Source organism: Serinus canaria, chromosome 4 (genome assembly GCF_022539315.1).
Source record: "Serinus canaria isolate serCan28SL12 chromosome 4, serCan2020, whole genome shotgun sequence".
In the NCBI taxonomy this organism is placed as follows: domain Eukaryota; kingdom Metazoa; phylum Chordata; class Aves; order Passeriformes; family Fringillidae; genus Serinus; species Serinus canaria.
In genome coordinates, this window is record NC_066317.1 from 68,568,910 (window position 1) to 68,596,113 (window position 27,204).

The 27,204-nt window shown below is 52.4% G+C and overlaps 2 protein-coding genes across 4 annotated transcripts in view; both read left to right on the forward strand.

The window, feature by feature from the left end:
- Positions 1-27,204, forward strand: part of PTPRA (protein tyrosine phosphatase receptor type A) — a 520,615-nt gene that overhangs the window by 320,170 nt on the left and 173,241 nt on the right. The gene's annotated exons all lie outside the window — the stretch shown is intronic.
- Positions 16,444-27,204, forward strand: part of RNF24 (ring finger protein 24) — a 29,938-nt gene continuing 19,177 nt past the window's right edge. The window contains exons 1-2 of one of the 3 annotated variants that reach the window (XM_050974190.1): positions 16,444-16,490; positions 25,005-25,087. The gene's annotated coding sequence lies outside the window, so the exon portion shown is untranslated. Of the gene's footprint in view, positions 16,491-20,226; positions 22,762-25,004; positions 25,088-27,204 lie in introns of those variants that run through there. The other 2 variants (XM_018923179.3, XM_050974189.1) reach the window with 2 other exon arrangements.

Here is a 27,204-nt window from a genome sequence, read left to right on the forward strand (position 1 = left end):
GGAGGATAGAGATGCAAGCTAACCCAGTTCAGAGTTTTCTGGTATCTGCAGGAGCCTTTGGTGTTCTCCAGACCATCAGCAGTTCCTGGGGCAGAGGATTCCCAGAGGTGATGCTCTCTCTGAGCTGTGAACAGAACCACAGGGAAATCACACGTGGCCTTGGACCATGGGAAATGTCCTCCTCAGCAGAAAACAGGTCTCTTCCTGAAATAAGAGGGATGTTTTGGGACATCCATGGTTGAGACAACAAAAAGATGGTAAAAAACTCACATACAGCCAGCAGCAAAGATTTATTTGTTACAGAACGTTTTAAAAACTTTCTAGCCAATAGCATATTGCTAAAGCTCACAGACAATTGTTTTAGCCAATTACCAAAAGTACAAAAAAAAAATCATCTTACCTTTACTATTTCCCACAAGCAAGGGTACAACACAACCAAATTAATTCAAATGTGACAGCCCACATCACCTGAATGCCTGGCATGTAGTTCTGAATTAGTTGCTATGATAATTTCTTTATTAATTGATGTTATTACTTTGGCCCCTTAGCTCTCCTTTCATGGACCAGGATCACATTGAGCAAAATGCAGTGCAACAAGAATGCAGTTTTATTGTGCAAAGAAATGGATTTCCACCACATTTTTAAGCTGTATTTCAAATTTGCAAAAACAACAAATCTCTGCCTGGGTAGCTTGCTCCAAATTTACCAAGCAGCCCTCTTTGCTCTGTGAAAAACAGGACCATGACCCAGAATGTAACCACATTTCACTTCCCAGAGAAAAAGCAGAGCACAATTCTTCTCAGGAATATTTCTGGGTTTCACATTCTCTGAACCTCAGAGAAAGAAAAAACACAATTCTTATCACTTGCTGTGCCTGTGTTTGTGCCAAAGTAGAATGCAATGTGGAGATTGTTTACCCAGAGTGATGGGGTTTTGTTCCCTTGGATTATCAGGGCCAAGTGTGTGTGTGTGACAGTCACAAGAATCTGTGTAGTTGTGTGCAGGCAGATTCACTTTAGATGTAATGTAATAAAGTATAGAATAATTTAGTACAATAAAGTAATTAATTAGCCTTCTGATAAGGTGGAGTCAGATGCATCCTTTCTCTCTCCCCTCATTGGGGGCAAAAAATATCATCTATACCACAAACCCCCAGTAATTCCACAAAAAGCCTCACCAGGATGCACATCCCAAATGGCACAGGCTGACCTGGGGTTTCCAGCCAGCTCAGCCACGTGTGAGAACATCCCTCAGAGCTCTGCTCCTGCTCAGGGCACTGGGAGGTGCAGCTGGAGCTGTAATCCACTGACAGGCAGCTGGAGGGAAGCAGATTTCCATCGAAACCACAGAATGTCAGAACTGCAGAGGCAGCAAAAGCTGTGAGCAACCTGAAACCCTGCTTTGGCCAAGAATATTCACATCTCATTTGGGACCAGCAGCAGGACAGGCCAGCACGTACAGGCCTCTGGAACACTGACTCAGGAATTTTTGGCATGTTAAATTATCTCTTCTGGGATTTTTTGGTCTGTTTTCTTGCTTTTGAACCATCTTTGCAGGCTCCTCTGTGCAGCTGAAGGGACCAGGCATTTTTGTTGCATGAAGATCCATGCCTGCAGTGTTTCTGTGGACACTCACACCAGTCAGGGTGGTGAGAAAAAGGGATCTCAGGTGACAGCCCACATCACCTGAATGCCTGGCATATAGTTCTGAATTAGTTGCTATGATAATTTCTTTTTTAATTTATTTTATTACTTTGGCCCCTAAGCTCTCCTTTCATGGACCAGGATCATGTTGAGTGAGATGCAATGCAACAAAAATGCAGTTTGTATTGCAAAGAAATGGATTTCCACCCTGTTTTTAAGCTGTATTTCAAGTTTGCACCAAACTTCAAGAATTGAGTGAGATTTCAAACCTTTGTATTCTTGGACAGAGGAGTGGTACAGAAGTAGGATCAGGATCCAAAAGGATATTTGGCAACATTTCCATGCAATACCAGCTTGGATGGGGCTTGGAAGAACCTGGTCTAGAGGAAGGTGTCCGTGCCCATGGCAGGGGTATGGAAACCAGATTATCCATAAAATCCCTTCCAACCCAAACCATTCTGGAATTCTGTGGTCATCTCTTCTTCCCCCAGCCCCTGCACCCCTTTCCATTAGTGGGTGAGCAGAGGGCAGGTCAGCTGTAGCTGGGAGAGCTGTGTCCATCCCAGCAGGAAATCCTGCTGTGGGAAGGGACTGTGGCTGGGAGAGGAGAACAGGGAAAAGGAGACTCAGGATTCACAGCAAATATCCTGTGCCAGCCTCATCACAGGCCCTGTGACAGTCATGTCCTCACCAGGCTTGTGAGATTTGGCTCAGGGCCCCATTTCAGGTCCTCTTTTAAATATATATTATATATATTTTTTAAAAATAAAATAAATATTATATATATCCAAATATAGATCTAAAATAAATATATATAACAATTATAATATAAATATACCTATAAATATAAATCTATAAATGTATTGATATAAATATATATATATATATAGATATAAAAATGGATAAATATATAAGTATATATCTAAATTTGCTTTAGAGTTCCATTCTGTGGCTGTCTCTCTTCTGTCCCCTTCCTCCTGCCACTCTCCCTCCCATCCCTGCTCTGAGTTGCTGCTGTCCCCTGCTGAACCCATGACCTTCCAGAGAGGCTTCCCCAGGGAATGGGCACAGCCCCAGGGCTGCCAGAGCTCAAGGACAGTTTGGACAATGCTCTCAGGCACAGGGTAGGATTTTTGGGGTTGCCTGTGCAGGGCCAGGAGCTGGACTCAATGATCCTTGTGGGTCCTGTCCAGCTCAGAGTGTTCTGTGATTTGGAGGTCACCACTTTTACCTCTTCATCTTCCACACAAACCATCCTGGGATCTCTTCCTGGTCCTATATCCCTCACTGAAGAGGAAAGAAGGGTCTTCTCTGTCCTCCCCAACATGACACAACCTCCACAGAGTTGCAGTAGTTTCAACTCCAGAACACTTTGAAACTCTATCCTTGAACCTTTGAAACTTTCAATTCTAGAGCACTTTGAAGATGGGGCTGAAGAAAAATGCAGAGATGCCAAGAACATAAGCTACATAAATTTCCCAAAGATGGGGTCTTGCATTCACACCTAGCAGAACACTTCATTCCAGACTTGGGAATTCCAGTTCCCAAGGACTTTATCTGGATGAGTGGAGTTAGCAGGCTGCCCCCAAATCCACCCATCCTTGGAGAACCAAACCCAAGACATGAAGCCCATGGAGGAGCTTTGCGTCACTGACAAAAAAATACAAATTTACAAAGCTCACTGGGAGTACACCAAGCCCTTTTCCAGCAAGAAAAGCTGCCCCCATCCTTGCTGGGGGTGGGGGGAAGGGGAATATCCATGAATGTGGTCCCCACCCCACACTCCAGCCTCCAGGGAAGAGCCCCTTGCCCTGCCTGGTGGCTCCGGAGGTGTCTCCACACCAGCACTCCTGTGCTTCTGGACACAGCCACTAGAGGATGGCAGTGTCGCAGGCCACGCTGGGAATCACCAAATCCTGCTCTGGAAACCGGCAGCACGGTGATCCCATCAGTGCCAGGGTCCCAAAAGGATCCATCCCGAGTCATTCCAGCCCAAATAACAAGCTGGAACTTCGCAGCCCTCAGCTCTTATTGCAATGCTGTGACGGCCCCGACGAGGGGAGAGAGTGATGCACCTGACTCCATGGATATCAGAAGGCTAATTAATTACTTTATTATACTATATTATTCTATACATCTAAAACTGAATCTGCCAAGCACTCCACTGCTCACACTGCACTGAATTTTGTGACTGTCCCCCCACAGTCCTGACACACACACACACACCTGGCCCTGACAGGCCAAGGGAACAAAACCCCATCACTCTTGGTAAACAATCTCCACATTGCATTCTACTTTGGCACACTCACAGGCACAGCAAATGACAGGAATTGTTTTTCCTTCTTCTGAGGTTCAGAGAATGTGAATCCCAGAAATATTCTTGGGAAGAATTGTGCCTTGCTTTTCTCTGGGAGGAGAAATGTGGGGCTACAAGCTCTGTTTCACATCCCAAGCAAAGACAGGCCCTTTGGAGACTGGAAATTGGGATTTTACAAGGGATCAGCATGCTTCTTGGTCCCCTGGGGACACAGCTGGCTGTGTTTTGATGAGTTACCTGCTGTACTTCCAGATCTAACTCCAGTTTCTGTGAGCACAAGATGATCAGAGCCCCATTATCAGGGAGTTCCTGCCACCTCCACGGTTTTCCTGCATCCACCATCAGATGTTCTGACCTCTGGGCTCTCCATGGGATCATGATTTCCAGCAAAAAGCAAAGCCAGATGAGCCAAGGAGATGGAGGGAGCAAAGCATCCCCTCAGGACACCTTGGAGAGGATTTTCAAGGCAAATATCTGGAAATAATGAATGCCAAGCAGAAGCCAAATTATGCCCACAATATCCTGTCTGAGCCACAGCTTGAAGGAATATTCCCCCTCCTGAGGAAGCATAACAACCAAGCTCAGCTGCAGAATGAGATGAGCTTTGAGGTAGAGCTCTTTGGGGAATAAAACATCATCAGCTGTACCAAAATAAGGTCATGGATGTGAGTGTGGTGAGACTTGAGGCTGCCTCCTTCATGGGTGCCCAAGATCCTCAACAATCCACTGGGAATCCACCTCCCTCCTTCCCTGGGGCTGAATTCTGCCCAGTGGGGTGAGTGTTCTGCTCCAAGCAGAGAAGAAAATCTCCATTTCTTCATGGGTTTGAGCAAAGCAACCAGGCCATCAGGAAGAATTCATTATCTCAATATGCAAATAAGTCTCTAGTGTGCAAATAGACTGGATTTGCTCGTGTCTGCTGGCAGTGATGGTGACATCTTCTCACAGGTCACCTGTGGCTCTCCCATTCCCTCCCATAAAGATTCCAGGTGCACCCCACCCATCCTGGTGGATCTGCTGGGCTGGCCCCAGCACACACCAAGGGCTCCCTTGGGCTGAGGAGCCCAAAATGGAATGTGGTCTCCAGGCTTGGTCTCACAGGGATCCCAGATCCTCTCTGCAGGTGTCCAGCCTGTCCCAGGATGTGGTGTCAGCCTCTGCTGGGTCCTGTGGGCCTCACCTTCCACCCTGCTTCCCAGTGTGGTGTTATCCACAAAACGACCCACTGTTGGCTCTGGGAAACACCAAGACAAACCTCAGAGTCTAGGAAAAATGGAATAAAGCTCCTTGAGTGCCCCACACATGTTAGGGACCATCTCCATGAACCATTGGCTGCTCTGGGGGGCTGGAGGGCTATGGTGACACCTCTCCCCTCCCAAGATGTATCCCAGTCCTTGGGAGGGGAACCTGCTGACACAGAATCCTTCCACAGCATCCCTGAAACCCTTTTTTGTTGCTAATTAAAGTCTCTGACGTCAGTGTTTTGATTCCAAGCCGTTGTGTAACACCAGGGCTCCGCGCCGCATCGAGGGCAGGGATGGAAATAGATCCACCAGATTCCAGCTCCCTGCTCCCTCCTTGCTGCCATGCCTGCATCCTGGCAGGGACACAGGTGGAATGGATGGCCCTGGAGAAGAGGTTGTTCCTCCCAGAGGAAGGTGGGAGCAGAAGCACCCACCCTGTGGTGCCTTCAGAGGGGTGCCCAGCTTGATGCCACCCTCCCATGGACCACCCTGAGGAGCATCCTGACCCCTTTTCTCTCCAGCAGGAATTTCCACGCGGTGGCTCAGCTTTCCCCACCCAAACAGAGTTATAAAAAGGCACTGCAAGACCTGAGGTCCATCCAGCAAATTCCTCCAGCACCAAGGGTAGGTTTTCACGAGGTTTTTTCTGGGCTAAAGCCTCAGAGCTGGAGCCGGGTCCAGCTGAGTCAAAGGTCCCTGCCAGCTTGCCAGCTGGATGCAGTGTGCCCCAGTTTTATGGGAAAGGCATCCAGCCAGAGGCAGATGAAGCACAGCCCAGGTCAAGTGCTCCTCACCCATGCACAGAACAAGGCAGGGGATCCGTGAATGGAGTCAGGAGCCTCCTCCCTGGACCAGCCTTCTCTGCAGATCATAAATAACCCCAGGGATGCTCAGCTCAGAAATTCCTGCTGCCACATGGAAAAGCTGCTGGCTGGAAGGGCAGAATGAGCTCTCCTGGCTCTGCCTGGGACAGCTGGCAAAGAGCATCTTCTGCACCAGGTTCAGGGTGGGCTTTGGCCACCAACTGAGCGAGGTCACCCAGCACCGCTGACCAACAGCAGCCCCAAAATTCTAAGGACACATCCCAAGTTTTCTGGGTCAAGGCCACTCCCAAGGCCTTGGGACAGCCTTGTGTGGAGTGCAGGTCTGCTCTGCAGAGGCAATAATCCTCTTCAGCTCAGGCCAAGGCTCTGACCTTGAGTTCTCCAGATTTTGGGGAGCTGCAATGGTTTTCAGAGCTTCCTGCTCTCTCCCCTCCATGAGATGGTGTCCCACACAATTCCCATGGGAACTGCTGATGTCTCCCCCTCTGTTCCCAAGGGCAATGTGAAAAAGCATCACTCAATGCCCTGACAAGGACAACATTGCAAAGGCAGGTAGCCCCAGGGAGAACAGGTCACACCAGTGGGCTGTGCCTCAGTTTCCCCAGCTATCAAAAGAGGTTTAGTTCACTTCCAGGATGTGATGAGACCCAGGAAGAAACTCCTGGGGCAGAATCAAGCCTCACAAAGGCAGCAGCTTATCTGGACTGCTCCAAGCACTGCCCAGGAAGAGGAGATGTGGTGGAGCATCAGCTCCCCACCTAGCCTGGTGACAGGCAGGGTCACCACGGGTGTGGACACGTGAGGAGCTGGCTTTCCTTGTGCCAAGGAATGGCTCCAATTGCTGAGCCCTGGTTGTACCCAGAGAGTAAACACAGAGAGGATTTATGGGGAGAGAACTGATGCCACACCTGCCCTAGGAGACCTGCCACGTGCTGCTCTCCTGTCAGGCTGGGAGAAGAGGTGAGGCCCCTTCCTAGCACAGCTTCCATTTTGGGAAGGTGCTTCTGGGCTGGGATTTCCCCTGATGGAGAGATGTTTGAGGAGGATTTCATAGCAAAAGGGGGAAAACACCATAAGCATCATCCTGTTTATGGAGCCCCAAGCACAATTAAGAGCAAGGAAACCTCCCTCAAGGGTTTTAATCCATGTTATACCTGGGGAAACTGAGGCACAGGGATGCAGCTGGGCCAGAGGGCTCACAGCCATTGTTCCTCTGCAAGCACTGGAGGATTTTGGGGTGCAGATGGGATCTTGCCTCTTCCCTCACTTTATTGCCCAGCTTATCTCAGACACCAATCTCCCCATCCAGCCTCTCCTTGTACAAGTGCCCCGACTACAGCTCCAGCAGAGGATCCCACCCTTCCCTCCTCACCCACTGCCTCCTCTACCTGATTTAAGTCCAACAAGGACCAACCTTCTCCCATTACAGGCTTGGGATCACTTCCCACAGCACAGGGGTGACATCTGGGTTACTCTGCCCAGGCTCATGTTGCAAACCCAGCACCGCTTCCCACCTGCTCAGCCTCAAAAATATCTGAGGGACACCCATGCCAACTTCCCAAAAAACCACCTGCTGCTCCCCATGGCTCCCAGGGCCAGGGCAGCTTTGCAGGAGCACCACAGCTGTTGTCTGCACAGGAAAGTGCCTTCTCACCTCACTTGGGTGCCAGAGGCTGCTGGTGGGGTGGGGAGCTGCAAACCCTCATCTGGGGGATAAAGACAGACCCAGATGGTCGGGGTGAGCATCTCATCATCCTGCTGCCAGCACAGCACACTGTGTTTTCCAGGTGTTTGGTGGCTCAGTGTGGACACAGAGGAAGAGAAACCAGCTCTTAGAAATGACCCATGGGCAGGATCCGCTGACTCAGCGAGTTTGTGCAATCACAAGGCATGAGAGCTCCAAGAAAGGCCAAGACCTTGGCCAAAATAAACCAACAAACCTTTGGAGGAAGGCTTAGAGAAGCCACCCACCTTTTGGGTGAGTGCTGATGCATTCAGCATTTCCTTCTCCCTGCTCTCCCAACCAGGCTGGTCCGGCTCCACCACAGGAAGGCTTGGCCAGCTCCCTGTGTTTACATCCCCTGAGATGCTATCAGGAGTCCAGGCTCTGCCTGTACTTGCAGGAGGTAAATCCACATTCAGTGCAAAGGGTGGGGACTTTCCTCCCTCCCAAGTAAAAGACAACTTCAGGAGAGCTGCCTCGGTGTCTGCTCTCAATGCACAGGCATTTGATGTCCACTTCCATGGATTTTCAGATGAGCAAGAGAGAGGTTAATCAGCCCCTCTGGCTTGTGGCAAGTGGTAGCCAAGAGAACAGGGCTGGAGATGAGATTTCTGGCAGAGGATTTATTTTTCATTAGGTTGTTTGTGTATTATTATCTGTTTATCTCAGAAGTTATTCTCTCTGCACAAGCATTTGCCATCATGCAGGACCTACTCTTCCCATGAGGCAGGAGGGTGTGGTGGGGCCCAGATTTAATGTCCTCAGCTCCAAAAGCATTCAGCCATCGGATCTCTGGTCATCTCATTTGCTGGATGGTGGCCCTTTATACACAGAGAACTTTGGAGGGGGTTGGCACAAGATGAGCTTTAAGGTCCCATCCCACCCAAACAATTCCATCCCATGAGTTCCCCTCTTAATCCTCCCAAACTACACATTCAGGAAATCATGGAAGAGTTTAGGATTGAAGGGACCTTAAGTATCATCCAATTTTTACCTCCTGGGAAATCTCCCCCATTTAAAAGTTGTCCCTGGCCTTATCCAGGAGCCCTGTGGATGCTCCTGCAAGGTTTTTCCCAGCTTAATCCTAAATCAATCCTGGCTTATCAAGTGTGGTCCCAAACAAAAGCAATCTGTGGAACAAGTCTGAGGAAGGGACACTGTTCAATAAAGTTGGTCTGGACTCTCTTGCTCCTCTCCTCCTGCTTTGTTTCCTAGACTCTATTTCTGGAAAGAAAAAAAAATTCCAAAACAAAAATTACCCTCAAACCCAAATTTTTGTCCATCCTGCAACTAAATCTATGTGTTAGAGGGAAGTGGCTGCTCCTGGTGAGGTGGGAATTTCTTTGTATTCCCAACACAGCTGCCCAGAGGAGAGCAAAATCCCAGAAACTGCTGAGTCTTGGGAGGCTGCCAGTGGCAGATCACTGGAGCTGTCAGCTCCAGCTCCTGCACACCCCAGAAATGTGCCTGGGATGGATCCCACCTGCAAACCCCAAGTGCTCCTGGACAGGATGTTCCTAACAAAAACCCAACCCAAGGGCTGGCAGAGCTCTGGGATGAGACAGTGAGTGTGTGTTTGTGTGACTGTCTGAGCCTGCAAGGGACAGCTTGGACCCCTTCCCAGTTTGGAGCATTCCTGTCTCTTTCTGGCTGATGTTCTCCAGATGTTTTGTATTGCAGCCTCATGTGGAAACCCTCTGGCCCCAGGGCTGAATCCTGCTCAGCCCTCCACGTTACACCCGGCAGAGAGGAGGAGCAGGGGGGTTTTACATCGCTCTTCCACATCATTTATTATATTTAAGGCATGAATCAACCCTGGGCTGCACCACAGCTGCCCCAAAAGTGCCTCTTCCCATGCCTGCTCATCCTTTTGAACTCTTTTTTCCCAAGGAAACACCACACATGGGATCACCCCCTCTCCACAGGCCCATCAAGTGCTGCAAAGCAGAAAGATACGAATCCAACCTCTGGCTTAGGAAATCCTGAAGCAGCAAATTGCCGGAAACTGAGAGAATCTAATGTGGAAAGCATTCCCTGGCTTGGCCCTGGCCTCACATTCCTGCAGAGCTGCTCCCCCCAGTCCCAGCCAGGGATGGATACCAGCAGAGTGGGGCTGTGGCTCTGAGCCAGGAGGAGCTCCCATGCCACTGTGCATGCATGTTCCTTGTCCATATTGTCCATTTCTGGTGGATTTTCTTGGACCCAAGGACCCTGCCCGTGTCTCTGACGGGTGGGATGAGGTGTTGGTGCACTCCTAAGGGATAAGGGGGAATCTGGTTATCCTCTTGGCTCTAGTTTGGTCCTTGAAGTGACATTCCATGACACTCTAAGTGGCATTCTAGTGCACCATCCTCACCAGGGACATGGTTTGGCAGCATGGATGCAGTGGGACATCCCATTCCCGTGCACCAGTCACAGCCAATGGACACAGTGCCTCCAACAAACTGGTTTGACTTCCCATTAGGAAACATCCTCATCTACCATTAATAGGCATTGTAAGACACCCCTCCTTTATCATTCCTCCCCACTCCATGCATCACTGAGGGTGAGAGCAATCCGGCCCTCGACCCTCTGCAATCTTCCCATGGCTGGGGCTGCTCCCACCTGAGCCCACTTTTCCCTGTGCCACTCTGCTCTTCCCTGCAAGCCCATCCTGATGCCAGTGCTGCCTCCTGTCAGGACAAGGGCACTCAGCCTCAATGAGGGTCTTTTTCCCAGAGCAGGAGGGTGCAGGCAGAGCCCAGAATGGTGTTAAGGGGGGAGGGAGGGTCTGGCTTCCTGACGGGAATTCTCGACTGCTTCCGCGCCTCTCAGGAACCACCTGCATCCTCCAGCAAATGCTCCCTGCTCTAGAAGAAGGCACTTGAAAAGTTTTCCTGACCTCAGTGGTAGGAAAATCCTCATCTCCATCCTGAGAGTGCTGAGCTAAACATCCCAAACTGCCAGGGACATTCCCAGCAGGATCAGTCCCAACCTATGGCTCTGAGTCCCCCTAAATGAAGCTTTCAGCATTGCCTGGTAATGTCCAGGTTGGTTGTTTTCCCCTGGCCCGTTTTTGGGGCAGGAGCAGGAGGAAGAGGATGGACCCACACAGATACAGCTTGTGCTACTTCATCTCCAAGCACCTGCAAGAAGGCTCCACCCCAATTTACTTCCCAGCTTGGATGCAATCTGTGACTACCTGAATTCCCCTTTCCTATTAGGCCTGGCAGGATCCTGTGCTGCAGCCAAGCCCCTCGGAGCGCGATGAAGAGGAAGAGGAAGAGCTGCAGGGTTTTGGTTGCCACACCTGCTCCACTGGCTCAGCGGGGCATGATCCTCGGGGTGGGATCGCCCCGGGTGGATGCAAAGGTGAGGAGGGAGGCGGGAAGGGGGTCAGCCCCGGGCAAGCCCTGCCAAAGCAGTGTCACTGCCTGACTCACAAAGTCATTAATGAATCAAAGCTCCCGGGTAATTGCTGTTATGAGGAAGAGGATGAGGAAGAGTGTGGGCTGCTCCACCCTGCTCTGCACTGGGCTGGCCAGGGGTAGAAGCAGCGTGGAAGGGATGGAGAAGAGGTGTGAGAAAACAGGGCTGCACCCTGAGCAGGGCACAGAGCTGGCAGTACCTGCTGAGCAATGCCACCACAGAGGGGAGGGAGACAGGGAGGCTCCCCACATCCCAGTCAGGGGCACAGATGGGATGGGCACACGCTGATATTTATAGAATCATAAATTCTATGGTATTTATAGAATCATAAATTCTATGGTATTTATAGAATCATAAAATCATTAAGGTTGGGAAAGCACCCTAGGATCATCCAGCCCAACCCGTTAACAGAGAGTGTCCTTGGCTGAGAGGGAACAGGGATCTTGGATCAGCTGGCACAGCCACCCGAGAGACCTCAAGGGAAAGGAGAGGAGAAGAGGCGGCAGGGAGTGGGGAGAGCAAGCAGGCAGGATGGATGAAGAAGGGAAAAAACAGAGGAGGGAGAAAAAAGTGAAGTGGATATTTTTCCAGTGAGGGACTGTCCAGGACATGGCAGGGCTGTGCCATGGGACCAAGGAAGGGAATGATCTGCAGGAACCCAACCTTTCCTCTGCCCACCAGGTCCACCATCCACAGCACCTCTAGGATGGGTTTGGCCAGGCTGGTGATGCTGAAGGTCCTCTTCACCACAAAGGAAAAGAGGTGGAGGTAGATCAGAGAATCGTGGAATCATTAAGGTCAGAAAAGCCCTCTAAGACCATCGAGTACAGCTGTTCCCCCATCACTGCCAATCCCACCACTGACCCATGTCCCCAAGGGCCACATCCACACAGCTTTTAAATCCCTCCAGGGATGGGGATTCCACCACTGCCCTGGGCACCACTCAGGGCTTGACCATCCTGTCAGAGAAGAAACTTTCAGAGGAGCAGGAGATCCTGACAGGCTGTGGGAGAAAGCGACAGGGCTGCTGCCACCACTCTATCCTCCAACCTGCTTTCCAGGGACACTTCAGTGCCATCCCTGGACTTGCCACCCCATTTGAATTGGGGTGACGACAGATCTGCCATGGCATTCGTAGTCCAGTAATGCCAGAGAGGATGAGAGGAGAGACACCTTCCACCTTCCCATGGGACAGACCCACCCTCCTTTATCACCCCATCTCCGTAAGGTCCAGGCATGCAGCCGGGCTGGATCACGAGTGCCTTCACTCATCAAGTAAGGAAAACAGGATTTTCTCATACATACAGCAAGGTGTTGGTAGCAGGAACACGAGGAACAGGGAGAAAGTGAGCACTGTGGTTCCCTCCATGGCCAGGTGAGGAATCAGATACGTCCCCACACCCCCAGTTAGCTGAATTTGGGTGCCTCCACTCCCCCCATCCTCCCTTTGCCAGCACGCTGGTCAGAAGGACTCAGCCCATCCAGCCTTCCTCTTCCACTGAGGGGGACACCCTTGGCCATGTTCACATTCTCTGAAAAATCCCTTCACCCAGGATTTTTCTCTTGGGAAGCTGAGAAGCCTCACAGAAAAGGAAAACAATTCTTATCCCATTTGCTTCTCCTGTGCTGTGCCCATGTGGAATGTGTTTGGAGATTGTTCACCCACAGGTGATTGTTCCATTGGCTTCTGCTGGGAGTTGTTTTTGCTCTTTGGCCAGTCAGGGCCAGGCTGTGTCAGGACTCTGGAGAGAGTCAGGAGTTTTCATTATTATCTTTTTAGTCTTCTGTCAGTATCCTTTCTGTATTCTTTAGTATAGTTTAGTATAGCATTCTTTAATATAATATAGTATCATAAAATAACAAATTAGCCTTCTGAGAACACGGAGTCAGATTCATCATTCCTTCCTTCATTCATCGGGGCACCCTGCAAATACACTATGTTCCCATGCAGGCAGTAGTGCTTCCCAAAGGGAAACTGAGGCAGGGAGGGTGGTGCACCACAGGAGCTGCTCTCTGTAACTGGCATAAAGCAATGTCCATAAAGCAATTCTCCTGTGCCAGCACTGGAATCACAGCAGACACCCTGCTTTGCCCACGTCCAGAGGGCCATGTTTGGGTGGTTTTTATTTTCTCTCATTCAGGGAAAGCTCTGGGCTGATCTCCCAGCATGGGCAGCAGAAGAAGGGGTGGGATTTTGCTCCCCTGTGCTGCTCAGGTGAGACCCCACCTGCAGAGCTGCCTCCAGCCCTGGGATCCCCAACATCAGAAGGACCTGGAGCTGCTGGAGCCAGTCCAGAGGAGGCCACAGAACTGCTCCAAAGGCTGGAGCCAGGCTAGGGGTGTTCACCTTGAGAAAAGAAGGCTCCAGGGAGAGCTCAGAGCCCCTGCCAGGGCCCAGAGGGGCTCCAAGAGAGCTGGAGAGGGACTTGGGACAAGAGCGAGCACTTTTCTCACCAAGAAAAAGGGGAATGGTTTCACAATGACAGAGGGCAGGGTTAGACCGATATTAGGAAGAAATATTTCCCTGTGAGGGTGGGGAGGCCCTGGCACAGAGTGCCCAGAGAAGCTGTGACTGCGCCTGGATCACTGGAAGTGCCCAAGGTCAGGCTGGGAACAACTTGATCTAGTGGAAGCTGTCCCTGACCACGGCATGGGGGTTGGCACAAGATGAACTTTAAGGTCCCATCTCACCCAAACAATTCCATGACTCCGTGCCAAGGACAAGGCTCGCAGCACTCCTTCCCTCCCCTCCGGCTGCAGCTCCGGAGTGCCCAGGGCCGGCCCGCGTGGGAGGAACGGCAGAACTCGATTTCCGAGCGCATTTGCTTCCCAAATCCGTCCCGTCCCGGCAGCTGCCGGCAGCGGCTCCCCGCGGGGCTATTCCCAACGCCAGGACTCCCAGCTCGAGCATGCCCGGGCGGATCCTTCCCATGCCGAGCGGGGATTCCCACAGCGTGAACAAGGCTTCACCCAGAGAAAACATCCCGCGGATCGGCTGCCTGCCTCAGCGCCCAGGAATCCCAAGGTCAGCGCCGGCGAGTCCTCCCACGGCAGCGCCGGGAGCCCGGGATGCGCATCCCAGTGTCCCTGCTGTCGCAGCACCCGGGATGCGCATCCCAGTGTCCCTGCTGTCACAGCATCCGGGATGTGCATCCCAGTGTCCCTGCTGTCACAGCACCCGGGATGTGCATCCCAGTGTCCCTGCTGTCACAGAGTGAGGGATGCTCATCGGAGTGTCCCTGCTGTCCCAGCACCCGGGATGCTCATCCCAGTGTCCCTGCTGTCACAGAGTGAGGGATGGGCATCCCAGTGTCCCTGCTGTCACAGAGTGCGGGATGCTCATCCCAGTGTCCCTGCTGTCACAGCACCCGGGATGCGCATCCCAGTGTCCCTGCTGTCACAGAGTGCGGGATGCTCATCCCAATGTCCCTGCTGTCACAGAGTGCGGGATGCTCATCCCAGTGTCCCTGCTGTCACAGCACCCGGGATGTGCATCCCAGTGTCCCTGCTGTCACAGCACCCGGGATGTGCATCCCAGTGTCCCTGCTGTCACAGAGTGAGGGATGGGCATCCCAGTGTCCCTGCTGTCACAGAGTGCGGGATGCGCATCCCAGTGTCCCTGCTGTCACAGCACCCGGCATGTGCATCCCAGTGTCCCCTGCTGTCACAGCACCCGGGATGTGCATCCCAGTGTCCCTGCTGTCACAGAGTGAGGGATGGGCATCCCAGTGTCCCTGCTGTCACAGAGTGCGGGATGCTCATCCCAGTGTCCCTGCTGTCACAGCACCCGGGATGCGCATCCCAGTGTCCCTGCTGTCACAGAGTGCGGGATGCTCATCCCAATGTCCCTGCTGTCACAGAGTGCGGGATGCTCATCCCAGTGTCCCTGCTGTCACAGCACCCGGGATGTGCATCCCAGTGTCCCTGCTGTCACAGCACCCGGGATGTGCATCCCAGTGTCCCTGCTGTCACAGAGTGAGGGATGGGCATCCCAGTGTCCCTGCTGTCACAGAGTGCGGGATGCGCATCCCAGTGTCCCTGCTGTCACAGCACCCGGCATGTGCATCCCAGTGTCCCCTGCTGTCACAGCACCCGGCATGTGCATCCCAGTGTCCCTGCTGTCACAGCACCCGGGATGTGCATCCCAGTGTCCCTGCTGTCACAGCACCCGGGATGTGCATCCCAGTGTCCCTGCTGTCACAGCACCCGGGATGTGCATCCCAGTGTCCCTGCTGTCACAGCACCCGGGATGGGCATCCCAGTGTCCCCTGCTGTCACAGCACCCGGCATGTGCATCCCAGTGTCCCCTGCTGTCACAGCACCCAGGACCGCCGTGTCCCGTCCCTCCGTGCAGCCTGGAGAGGGCAAGGGAGGGGGGAAAGAGGATCAGCTTCCCTTGCACGGCTGGAACATCCCCGCAGCAGCGGGTGACGCTGGCTCTGGGTGACATCCCAGCTCCAGGCTGATGTCATTTCCCCCACAAGCGATATCGTGCTCATGCAAAGGGACAGGGGTGGGGACAACTGAAGGGGTGTGAGTTGTGATGAGCAGAGCGGGACAGTGCCCACCCGCACACCACCCCCGGTGCCACCTCCTGTCCCCTCTGGGTCACCCCTCCTGCCACCTCGTCCCCACTGCCACCAACCCCTGTCATCTGCCTTCACCCCGTCCCTCCTGCCAGGCCCTGTCCCCATCTGCACTCGCTGCCACCCTGTCCTGTCTCTGCTGCCACTTCACGACCCCAAAGTGATCTCCTGTCTCCACTACACCATCCCCTTTCCCCAGTGCCACCCTGTCCCCAGTTTGACCCCTGCCACCGTGTCACTTTAAGTCCTCACTACACCATCCCCATCTCCAGTGCCACCCTCGGCCCAGTGTCACTGCAACGTCTCCTTATGCCCCCACAGTCACTCCCTGCCCCCTGTCGACCCTCCGTCACCTCTGTCTGTCCCATCCCATCCCCGTGTCACCGCCCGTCACCTCCTTTCGCTGTCACTCCCTGTCAGCCCATCACCCGTGTCACGCTCCGGTCACCTCTGTCACCTTCCCCTGTCCCATCATCCCTTTCCCGTCATTCCTTGCCACCTGCTTTCCCTGTCACTCCCCCGCGTCCTATCCTGTCCCCGTGTTACCCCCGTCCCCCCCCCGCCCCGCGCTGTCCCCTCATGTCCCCTCGCCCCGCCCCGTCCCCGCTGTCACCGCTCCGCGCATGCGCGGTGCTCGCGGCGAGGCCGTGCCCGGCTCCGGGCGGGGCGGGGCGGCTCCATCCGGGTCCTGCCCGGGCCGGGCGGTGCGGGCGGCGCGAGCCCCGGCGGGACGGCGCGGCGGCGGGTGAGTGCGGGGGGCGGGAGCCCCCTGGGGGGCCGGAGGACCGGAACCCCCCCGAGCGTCCGGATGGGGGGCGGGGACCCTCCCCAGGGACCCCCATGTGGGGTGGGACCCCTCGCTGTGCCTCGTTCTGTGGGGAAGGGACCCTTCTCCATCCCCGCTGTGTGCCTGGGGTCCCTCCCTGTGCACCCCTCTGTGGGGCAGGATCCGTCTTGCAGCTGCGCTTTGGGCAGGACCCTCCCTGTGTGCCTTGTTCTGTAGGGAAGGGACCCTCTTGCAGCCCTTCTGTGCGGTGGGACCTCTCCCTGTGCCTTGTTTTGTAGGGAAGGGTTCCTCCTCCATCCCCTCTTTGGGCTGTACCCTCTCCCTGCGCTTTATTCTGTAGGGACGGGTCTGTTCCGTCCCCTCTCCCTGTGGGGCAGGGTCCCTCCTCCATCCGCTCTTGGGCTGTACCCTCACTCTCTGCCTTGTTCTGTGGGGCAGGGTCCCTCCTCCATCCCCTCTTTGGGCAGGACCCTCTCTCTGTGCCTTGTTCTGTGGGGCAGGGTCTGTTTTCCACCCCTTTGAGGGGTAGGACCCTCTCCCTGTGTCTTGTCCTATGGGACAGGACTCCCCCTCCATCCTCCCCCCCTGTGGGGCAGGGGCACCCCCTCCTCAGCAGCTCCCATGGGGGACAGGGTGTCTCTCTCTCTGCTCCACAGTCCCCTCTGGGACAGGGACCTCCACAGGGCAATGGAGCATCCCCCACGTCCGTGCAGACCCCAAAGGGGACACTGTCAGGGGTCTGGGCTGTGCTCTTGGGGTGTCTGGCAGCACTATAGGGCTGCCATAGGGTCCCGCTTGTGGGGCAGAGGGGACAGCCCCGAGGCTGGAGCCATGGGCTGGGGCTGCATCACCCCGGAGGGATGGAGGAGAGGGCTGGGGCAGCACAAAAGGACAGGGGACATGTCCCCATCCTGTCTGCACCCCCTGATGAGGGGGAGCTCCTGGGGCTCCCACCCCACGCTCGGGTCAGGGTCCCCAGGTCACCTCTGTTGCCAGTAGTCGCTGACTTGGAATCAGACACGTCCCCTTGCTTTCCTGGGGCCAAGACAGGACGCTGCGGGTTTCTTGTGCTTTGAAAGAAAACCAAAAAAAAAAAGCCACCCAGAAATGGGAAAAGCTGCTTTTTTGGAGTTACACTGGGCTGCTGTTCCTGCCGTGCCGCCACGTCCGTACCCGCCCTGCGCCCGCCGCTTTGGCAGGGGACCTGCGTGGGACCCTGGGGACTGGAAACCGACGGGTAAAAATGCACCTCCTGCGGTTTGGGGTTTTGGTTTTATTTTGTTTGTTCAGTTCAGCTTGGCTTTGTCTTCGCCGGGGTGCACGGAGGAGAACACGCCGTGGGTCTCGGTCACCCCATGAGCGGCGCCGGCTCCTTCGGATGTGCCAGCGTGTGTGTCTGGGGGCTGCTTCCCCCCTCCCGTGCACACCTTTGGCAGGAGGCTTGGATGACATCTTGCTCTGGCACGCTCCTCGCCTTTGATCTCGAGTTTCCTGCCATGGATAACGTGTTCGGCAACACGCGATCCCGGCTCCGCAGCTGCCGGGGAGGGCGATGTGGGTGCCTCCTCCTCCTCCTCCTCATCCCGGTTTTCCCCAGCTGGCTCCTGCCTACAGCTCCCGGCTTTCCTTTGTTTCGGGTGCCGCCAGGACGGGCTCTCACAGCCCAAGGATGCTCTGAACAGAGCAAAGCCAAACACAAAAAGACACCTCCCCCCCATCCCTTTGTTTCCAAGCGTTTGCGGGCTCAGCTGGTTTTTACACGGCGGCTATTCATGTGCCCAGGCAGATAAACCCGACTACTCAATGTCTCTCTTTTCTTTTTTTTCCCTATTCTAAGTTATTTTGGGTGCTTTAGTTTGCAGGGAGCACATCCCAGCTGCAGGCTGTGCCAGAGGGATGCAGCAGCTTTCTGGGAACGGGGTGAATTTGCCAGAAGCATAACTGGAACATCTCGTGGTTGTCCTCTGGTGTCCTCCTCACATCTCCTCGGGTGAGCAGAGCCATAAGCTCTCAGCACCACACTGAAATCTGGGAACACCAGCCCTTCTGGGAGAGCTCTGACCCTGGTTTTCAAGACCTGCTGCCAGCAGCAGCTTTGGGGACAGAGGAAGGTGAACAAAACCCAGGCCCATACTCGGCACTAATGGCTGAAATCAGCCTTTTTTTTTTTAATATATCCTTGACTTTACAGAAAGCAAAATATAAGTTCTAATATTATTATCATCATCATTATTTTTTAGATTCCTACTGCTGTTTCATTTCCCTCAGGTGTTGGGTTTAACAGCAAAACCATCATCTGAATTCATTTGAATGCTATTTTTTTTTTTACACAACAGATGTACACAAAGCACCTTAAGCGTGTCAAACAGCCCCTGAGTAAATCATGTTGTTTGCTCTATTACTTTATTCATACAGGTTCGATGCTCCAGCTGATGCATCTGGAGTGCTGTGCCATCTGGAGCAAAAATTAAATACAAATTTGGCCCCTGGCCTGGAAAAATAACAACCTCGTGCCCCACTAATAATTGGCAGTGGAAGGATAGAGCCCCTGACAGAAGAACTGCTTGGGGGCAATGTGGAAGGAACCCAAAATGCACTAATTGAGGAATTTAAAACATATTAAAAAAGGGAAAATAAATGCTTCCAACCCCATGTGCCAGAAGCAGACAGGAGCAGCAATGTGATCCCGTTACCAAGTCACAGGGCTGTGCTGGCAGATGGTGGTCTTGATCCTGGGTGGGTGCTGGAGCTGCTGGAGGTGAGTGGGGTGGTGATTTCCCACATCTCCCAGCCTTGCTGCTGGAGGAAATCCCCTCCACAACCTCCCACAACCTCTGTTCCACCACTGCTCATCTCAGGTTTGCTAATTTTGTCCCCGTTCACCAAGGCTGGGACACTCCAGGTCTGCTGCTTGTGTTGCTGGCATTGCTGTTTGGTTAAAGGCTGTCTCAGATTTGGGGAGAACGAGATGTGGAGGTGGGTCAGCTCTGCTGGAACTTACTGCTTGTGCATCCCAGGCTCAGATCCAGTCGCCTCCATGTGTGATTGGGGATAACTTTGATAGACCAGCCATGAAGGACACATTTGGGGTCAGCGTGCTCTGAATGTTGTGGGATCTGTTGGACCTTCCGATGAGGAATACTGTGTGCCACATGGGAAATAAGGTGATGGCTGCTGGTTGCTGCCACTGTTCTTGGCTGGAGAGTGGTCCTGGCCCTCTCCTGGGGGAGAGGCAGGTGATCAGATGGACAAGGAAGAGGAGGATTCCATGGAAAGGGAGCAGCAGAGCTGCTCAGGATTATGGATCTGAACCAAGCCAGGAGGTTCTACACAAGAAGAGCCAACTTCCAGCTGCTTCCTGGACTAAATGATGTGTGGGATTACAGGAGGACTCCTGGCTTTGCAAGCAGGTCTTTTATGCATCTGGACCATCTCTCCAGGCATTCCCCCTTGGGTCACCCCTCCCAGTGACCTGCTGTCACCTCCACTTGGGCTGTGTGGCAGAAGATGTGTTGTGAGTGATTCACCCATAGCCATAAAACAACACTTGGATGTGGAAAAGGTGGAGAGAGGCACAGCTGGTGCTCGTTCCTGTTCCCACCACCTGCACCTGGAGCCTTCTGCCTTGGGATGACCAGGCTGAGCCGTGGTCCTCCCCCACCTTGCCAGGCTCCTGCTGCCCAGTAAACCCAAACGAGCCCATCCTTGGGGCCGTGGCAGGAGGTGCAGATCCTTCTGGTGGTCCTCAGCCAATTTGGACCGTTGGTGTGGAAGCTTGGAGGGTGTTTTTTGGGGTTGAAGCTCCCCCGGTCTCAGCAGCGGTTGGTGTGCCCGAGCTGGGTTTGTTTGTTTTTGTTCCTGCAATCATTCCCCTTAAAGCTGAGTGTTGTTGACACAAGATAAGATCGGCCGTCACAGCCATTCCCTCCTCTGGCGCTGTTGCCCTGGAACCGCTCAGACTCAGATTGGGAGTGGCCGTCCTGGTGTTCCCGTGTCCCCACCCCGAGTCGCTGACAGGGCTCTAAAGCGGCATCAGTGATGATGTGATACGGGACTTAACTGCGAGTGAGCCCAGTCATCGCCTGAGCCCGACTTAACTGCGAGTGAGCCCAGTCATCGCCTGAGCCCGACTTAACTGCGAGTGAGCCCAGTCATCGCCTGAGCCCGACTTAACTGCGAGTGAGCCCAGTCATCGCCTGAGCCTGGCGGGTGCTCGGGTGCTTGCTGCGTTGAGGAATGCCAGCAGTCTTATGGAAAACAAGGAATGCCAGTGATGCCATGGAAAATGAGGAATCCCATGGAAAAAGAGGAATGGCAGCGATCCCATGGAAAACGTGCTTCAGGAAAGGATCCAAACCCACGTGGTTTTGCTTCAGCCGTGGGCAGTGGTGATTTGCTTCCTGACCTGAGGGATGGGAAAACCTTGACATCGACAGTGGGCTGGAGCAGGGCCCGTTCCTCCATCCTGGGATGCAACAGTCCCCACTGGAGATGGAGCTGAGTCATTTTTGGATGCTGTTCCCTCTGGAACAGTAACACAGGGAATGTGTCATTTTTTCTGCTTGTCTGGCATGTTTAAAGAACATCAAAGAACAAAAAACAGTCCTAAAGGGTTCCAGCCCCATGTGGAGGGCTCCTGTGTCTTGCTCACGAATGGCTGCAGTGATGAAGGGATGGTGAGAGGAGACAAGCCTGGCCATAATGCCAATGAGTGGATGGACAGCAGGAGCTCATGGACCAAATTTGCTGGAAGCAGCTGGCTCAGTGTAGCTGAAGGCTATGAGGTCTCACGTTGCTCCAATGCTGGACGTGCAGCTGGATCAGGCTGTGGAAAAAGCAGAGAGATCAAGAAACAGGAGGAGCAGCAAGGGCAGGGTGGTGGGAAGCCTAGGCAGGGATGTCCTGCTTTTTCTGCTGCATCTTCAGGACAGTGAGTGTGAGGAGCAAGAAGGAATGACTTCTCCAGGCTTATTTTGGCTTTAGTTTTGTTTTTTGGATGGGTTTGCAGGACACCAAGACTGCTGAAGAACTTGGATTCTCCTGGCTCAGAGGGGGAAAAGGATCTTTGCACAGGATAATCCTAGAGGCCCATCCCAGTGTTTGAGGGACAGCATGCCTAGCCAGGTCCTTTATGTGCTGTCTCCATGGAGGCAGGGGATAGAGATCCATGTGGCAGCACAGCCACAAGGGTTATTGATGTATTGGAAACCATGAAAGCCCCTGAGAATGGTCACAAAGGAATTGGGACTTCTCTAGAAAGGTGGTGGGATTGATAACCCAACTGAAGTGCACCTGCACCAACACCCACAGTGTGGTCACCAGCAGGAGAAGGATCTGGAAGCCACTGTGCATCAGGAAAGCTGTGACACTGTGGTTGCCAGCAGAGAGTCATGTGGGATGACTCAAACAAATGGATTGCTGCAATGGATGGGGGTAACTTTCCATGATTTACCAGCAGCCCTGGCTAACTGGGAGGTCCCAGCTGACTGGAAGTGAGCAGATGTGTCACACAGCTACAGGAAGGGCAGGAAGGAGGATTTTGGGAACTACAGGGCTGTCAGTCAGGTGACAGGAGCAGATCACCCAAAGTGCCTTCACGCAGCACCCACAGGGCAATCAGAGGATCTGGAGCAGCCAGTGTGAGTTTGTGACATGCAGGTCCTGCCTGACCAACCTGATCTCCTTCTGTGACAGGGTGACCTGTTTTGCCAGGTGAAAGAGAGGCCATGGGTGTGTCTTTCTGGACTTTGGCAAGGCCTTTGACACCACGTTTTCGTGGCAGGGGCTGAAGTCACCGTCCCTGGAGGGATTTAAAAGCCATGAGGATGTGGCACTTGGGGACATGGGTTAGTGAAGGCCTTGGCAGTGCTGGGTTAGCCTTAGAGGGCTTTTCCAACCTAAACGATTCCATGATTCTGTGATTTTATTATCCCCTCAGAGGATTAATCCCACCACTAATGCAGCTTTTCAGTCGCAAAGCGCTTTAGAGGAAGTTGTGCCAGGAGAGTGCTTGGAGAGAGAAACTGAAAGTGCTGAGCAGGAGGCAGCTGCCCTCCTGATTCCAGCCTCTCCCAGCCTGTGCAGTAGGAGTGGGCTTCCCAGCCTCTTGGTTTATGGGAGTATTTCGGGGAAAACACAAGAGCTCCGTGGCCGTGCAGCTTCCCAGGTGTGAAACCTGAGCATTTCAGCTCTCCCATTGGTCCTCTGAAATCCAGGAGGAGCTCTGCAGGTAAGAAAGGGCGTGAAGCCAAATCACCCGTCAGAACTGGGTTGGAGGGTCAGATTCTCCCACCCAACAGCTTCAACTACAACAAATCCGCCCCAGTGGATCGTACCTCCCGCCGACGGGGGCTCTCAGATTGTTGGGATCGAGTTAAACTTCTCTCCTCGCAGAGCTTTGTCCCGAGCAGGCAAATATTTCCTCGGCGCTTTAACGACTCCCATTTTCCTATTGTTCCCTGTAAAAACCCGTCGCCAGGGCTTCCCCCGAGGCAATTTCCTGTCTCTGCTCAAACGAAGCTGCGGGGTCGGGGTTTTTCTTTCGCTTTTTAGTTGAGAAGTGTTGGATTAGACCCCTTAGACCCGGTGTTGTGCTTTCTTTGCTCTCTTTGCTGTCTTGTGAGATAAAAGTTAAGGTTCTTGGAGACTGTGGCTGTGTTGGCCATCTGAAGTGGGATGGGATTGTGTGATGTTGGGTTGTTTGAGGGCTGAATAAATTGGGGTGAGCTGGCTGGAGCCTGTCTGGTGGTGCTCTTGTCGGTTGGGTGTCTGTCACCTGAGCCCTGCACCCCAGTCTTGCTTGGCATTCACACCAATAGAGCCTCACCATTGTACTGAGCGTTGTTTGGGGCTGGCACTTTGGGAGTAAAAGCAGGAAAAATGGATCGTTTTCTCAGCTGTGGCTTTGCCTGAGGGATGCTGAGCTGTCCTGTGCTTCTGACCATTCTTGGGGCTTCCTCCATGTATCCTCCTTCTCCTGAAGCATCTTCCCCATGCAGCTGCCAGTGATGCAGCAGGAGGAGCAGGTTGAGGAGGTGATGGGAAAGGCCTGGGGTGTGTTGCAGCCAGGGGAGAGGGATGGAGCTGCAGACAAGCCTGACATCAGGTGGTTTATTCCAGCCTTCGATGCTAAAGCTAGGAGCAGGAGTGTTGCAGGGAGATGGGACTACAATGGGTATGGGAGCTATTCTCCCAAAGCCAAGAGAGGATTTGTGTCTAAAGACTAAAAATGATATAGTCCTGCAGAAAAATGGGCTGGAGAAGAGGGATCCTGCTGCCATCCTTTCAGGCACCTCCAAAAGGAGGGGTTTTAAGACAAGCTGATGAAATTGTGGCCTTGTTTATCCTGAGGTTGGAACTTGAGTCCATTTAGGTTTCTTTTTTGGATGGAATTTAAAAGAGGAAAGAAGTAAGCACTGGCAAAAGTTTTGTTTCTTTCTTGGAAAACTTCTGTTTTCTAACAAAAGTTATTTTTCGTCTCCAAAGGATCCCCTGAATCCTTTCTGCTCCCTCTAGGTTTGATTTATCTCAGCTATTGGTGTTCTGAGCTGGCACATCCAACCTAGTAGCAAACTGCTCTATATCAAACCCCAGATTGCACACTGCCTGCTTCATCTTCTAAATCAAATAATTTATTCTTCAATATTATGAATCACTCATTGTGAGGGTAGCTGCAGATCCCAGTCTGTTTCCATGAGGGTGCCATGTTATATTTTCCTTATTAACCCAGGTCCTTACCACAGAGCTGTGTGGATGAAGGCTGCTGTGTAGCAGGGCACAACTTGGCTTTTGTTGCTCAGAGATTTTTCTCTTTTTTCTTACTATTAAAATGATGTTTTCCTAGACCAATGCAGAACAAGTCAGGTGGTTGGGATAGACTTTTTTTTTTTTAGCTGAAGCATCCATTTCCATAAGAGTTGGAGCCCAAAGATGAGTTGTGAAGCCCTGGCAGGTTGCTTGCCCAGGATGGGATCCTGTCTTGAGCCTACTGTGGATGGACTGATCAGGCTTGCCTTGGACACCCACATCATTCCAGACAACCCTGTGCAGCATTGGGCTGGAAATCCCCCCTTTTCACCCCAAAACCAGCCCAGATGCAGACTTCTCTGTGAGGACTCGCTGTGTGGCAGCCATCTCTGCGGGCTGCTCCGTGCTTTTGTTTACATCTGGTAGAAAAGTTCTTAAATTTCCTGGCAAGGGAGTAATTCTAATCCCTTTCAATGAGATCAAGGGATTAGTGTCTCAGATGCTTATAAAATTGTGAGGATTAGCCAAGCCTCCCCCCCATTCTTTCTATGCCACGTAACGTCATCGCCGTGTTTTAAAAGGGGATCTCTGTGCTGTTACCAAGAGCTGAAACAATTTCTGGGAGCCTCTGCGAATCCAAGCATTTTAAAACCATGTCTTCATCCTCTCCCTTGCTGCCTCTGGATTTTTGTGCAATTTTTAGGGTGTTTTTCTCTTTTCTTCCAGCATCCCTGGTACCAAACCACGGTAGCTGTTCAAGCAGATACGTTGGGTTTGCGTGGCTTGGCTGCGTTGCGGCGCCCGTGCAGGTAAGTAGGGAGCTGAGCCCAAAGTTTTCCTTCACAGAAACTTGCAAATTCCCATCTTGAGAGGACCAGACCCCCCCCAAAAAAACGTGTTATTTCACGAGTTTGCCCCTCATTTCAAAGGATTTGGGCTTTTGTGGTCCATCCCCAGAGGGGAACAGTGCTTCTGAGCCGACAGGATGCTCTCACCCCAGCTCTTGGGAGCAGGATGAAACTCCACACACCCACATTCCTGCATCCTCTTAATTACAACCTGCACTTTCATTAGGACTTGCTGCCTAACCAGCTCGCAGGGAGCTGACAGGGAGGAGGGTTTAATTCAAACCCTGTTGCCTCTCCCCTCAGGGCAGTTTTTAAATGCCTTTTCTCCCGGGTCGATGGCTGCGTGGTCGCTTGACCTGTGTGAGCAAAGCGATCCCGAACTGCCGAGTGGTAGGAGCTCGGAGTCAGGAATTCCTGGCCCCGACCCAGTAGAGTTTGAGAGGCAAGCTTTTAAATATATACAAAGACAAGCTCATAATTTCCACTCTACTAATGAGGCCACAGCGTTTTCATTGAAATGTGCCAATAGGCACCGTGGTGGTATTTTAGCAGCCTTGTACTGTGAATCCAAATGTGATTTAACATGGCAGCCCCCGCAGAGCCGAGGAAAACCGGCTTCTCCCGCTGAATTTCAATGATGCTGTTCAGCAGCACCTCCCAAAAATCCCCTCCGTGGTGGGACCTCTCCTTGTGTTTCAGCCCGACAAAGCTTTCCCCCCACCCAACATTGGTGAAGGTGGGAATGGGTTGGGAAAGTCTTAATTTAAAGCCTGGGTGTAACAGATGTGTGGCTGGCTGGTGCGAGGCGGCGATTTAATAACCGGGCTGGCCAGAAATATCATTAAATTGTAGTAAAAAAATGGAACGTGAGGGCTCCAGACATCGTGTTCTCTCTTGACCTTTAAAAAGCCACTTGAAGCTGCCAGCCTGCTCGTTGCTAAGCCACCTCCTTAGTGCCACTCATATATTTTCCTTTCTAGTAGGCGATTCAACACCCGGGAATTCGTGGAGATCCACAGCAAACTGTTAAACAAAATTCCCACTGGTGGTTTTTTAGCTTTGTAGCCTTGAAGCATTCAGAAAATATTTAGCAGGTTTTGTTCAGTCAGTTGCAAGAAAAATGTAAATTTTAAGTAACTCACAAAAGGTGTTTGGTTTAGTTTGTTAATTTTTTTTTCAACAAGCTGTGCATTGGCAGCACAGCTGTAAATTGGGGTTTTGCTTATTTAGGGCTCAGTTTTTGAGGAACCACTCTAAGAAGCAGCATCCCTGCACAAAGGAGGGGTGTGGGCAGGTGGTGTTGAAAATTTGTATATCCCTTCCTGTTACAGACCCTGGGGCATGGGTACACCTGAATTTTAGAATCACAGAATCATGGAATGGTTTAGGTTGGAGTGATCCTTCAAGGCCATCTCATTCCACCACCCTGCCATGAGCAGGAACACCTTCCACTAGACCAGGTTACTCCAATGTCGCCTTGAACATTTCCAGGGATAGGGAATCCTCAACCTCTCTAAACAACTGTGCCTGTAACAGTGCTTCACTCAAGTCCCTTCATTTTCTGCACCCCACTGAGGTCAGGCCACGATTCCAGGAGAATAGGGAAGAAGGATGATATCCTATGGCATCACCCCTGGTGCTGAGACTGTGACAGAGGAGGTGCATTTGTTGGTTGATGAATGTTTCTCTCCAAGCACCTCACTTGGTTGTGCAAGTCTGCCTGTGGAAAAGTTCCATTTTCCATTTCATACTAAATTTTGAGGGGTTTTCCATCCTTGAAGCCACCTTTCTTGTGGCAATCCCATAGAGGTGAAGCAGTTTTTGTCCTGCTTCCATATGACTCCCAGGAGGTTTTTTTGCTGGACTCTGTAAAGTGTTGCAAAACCATTCCAGTCTCTGTTAGCAAGGGAGAAAGAATGATAAAAAAAAAGTTCTCCTAAATCCAGTACTTGGGTCAAAACCAGGAAAGGGTGGACTGTCTGTGCAGCTCATTTTTTGGAAGTATTGGGAAAAATTTGAAGCAGCAGTGACGTGAAATTGGTGTGAATTCCCAGCAGGCTGGGATTTGGGATTGTCTG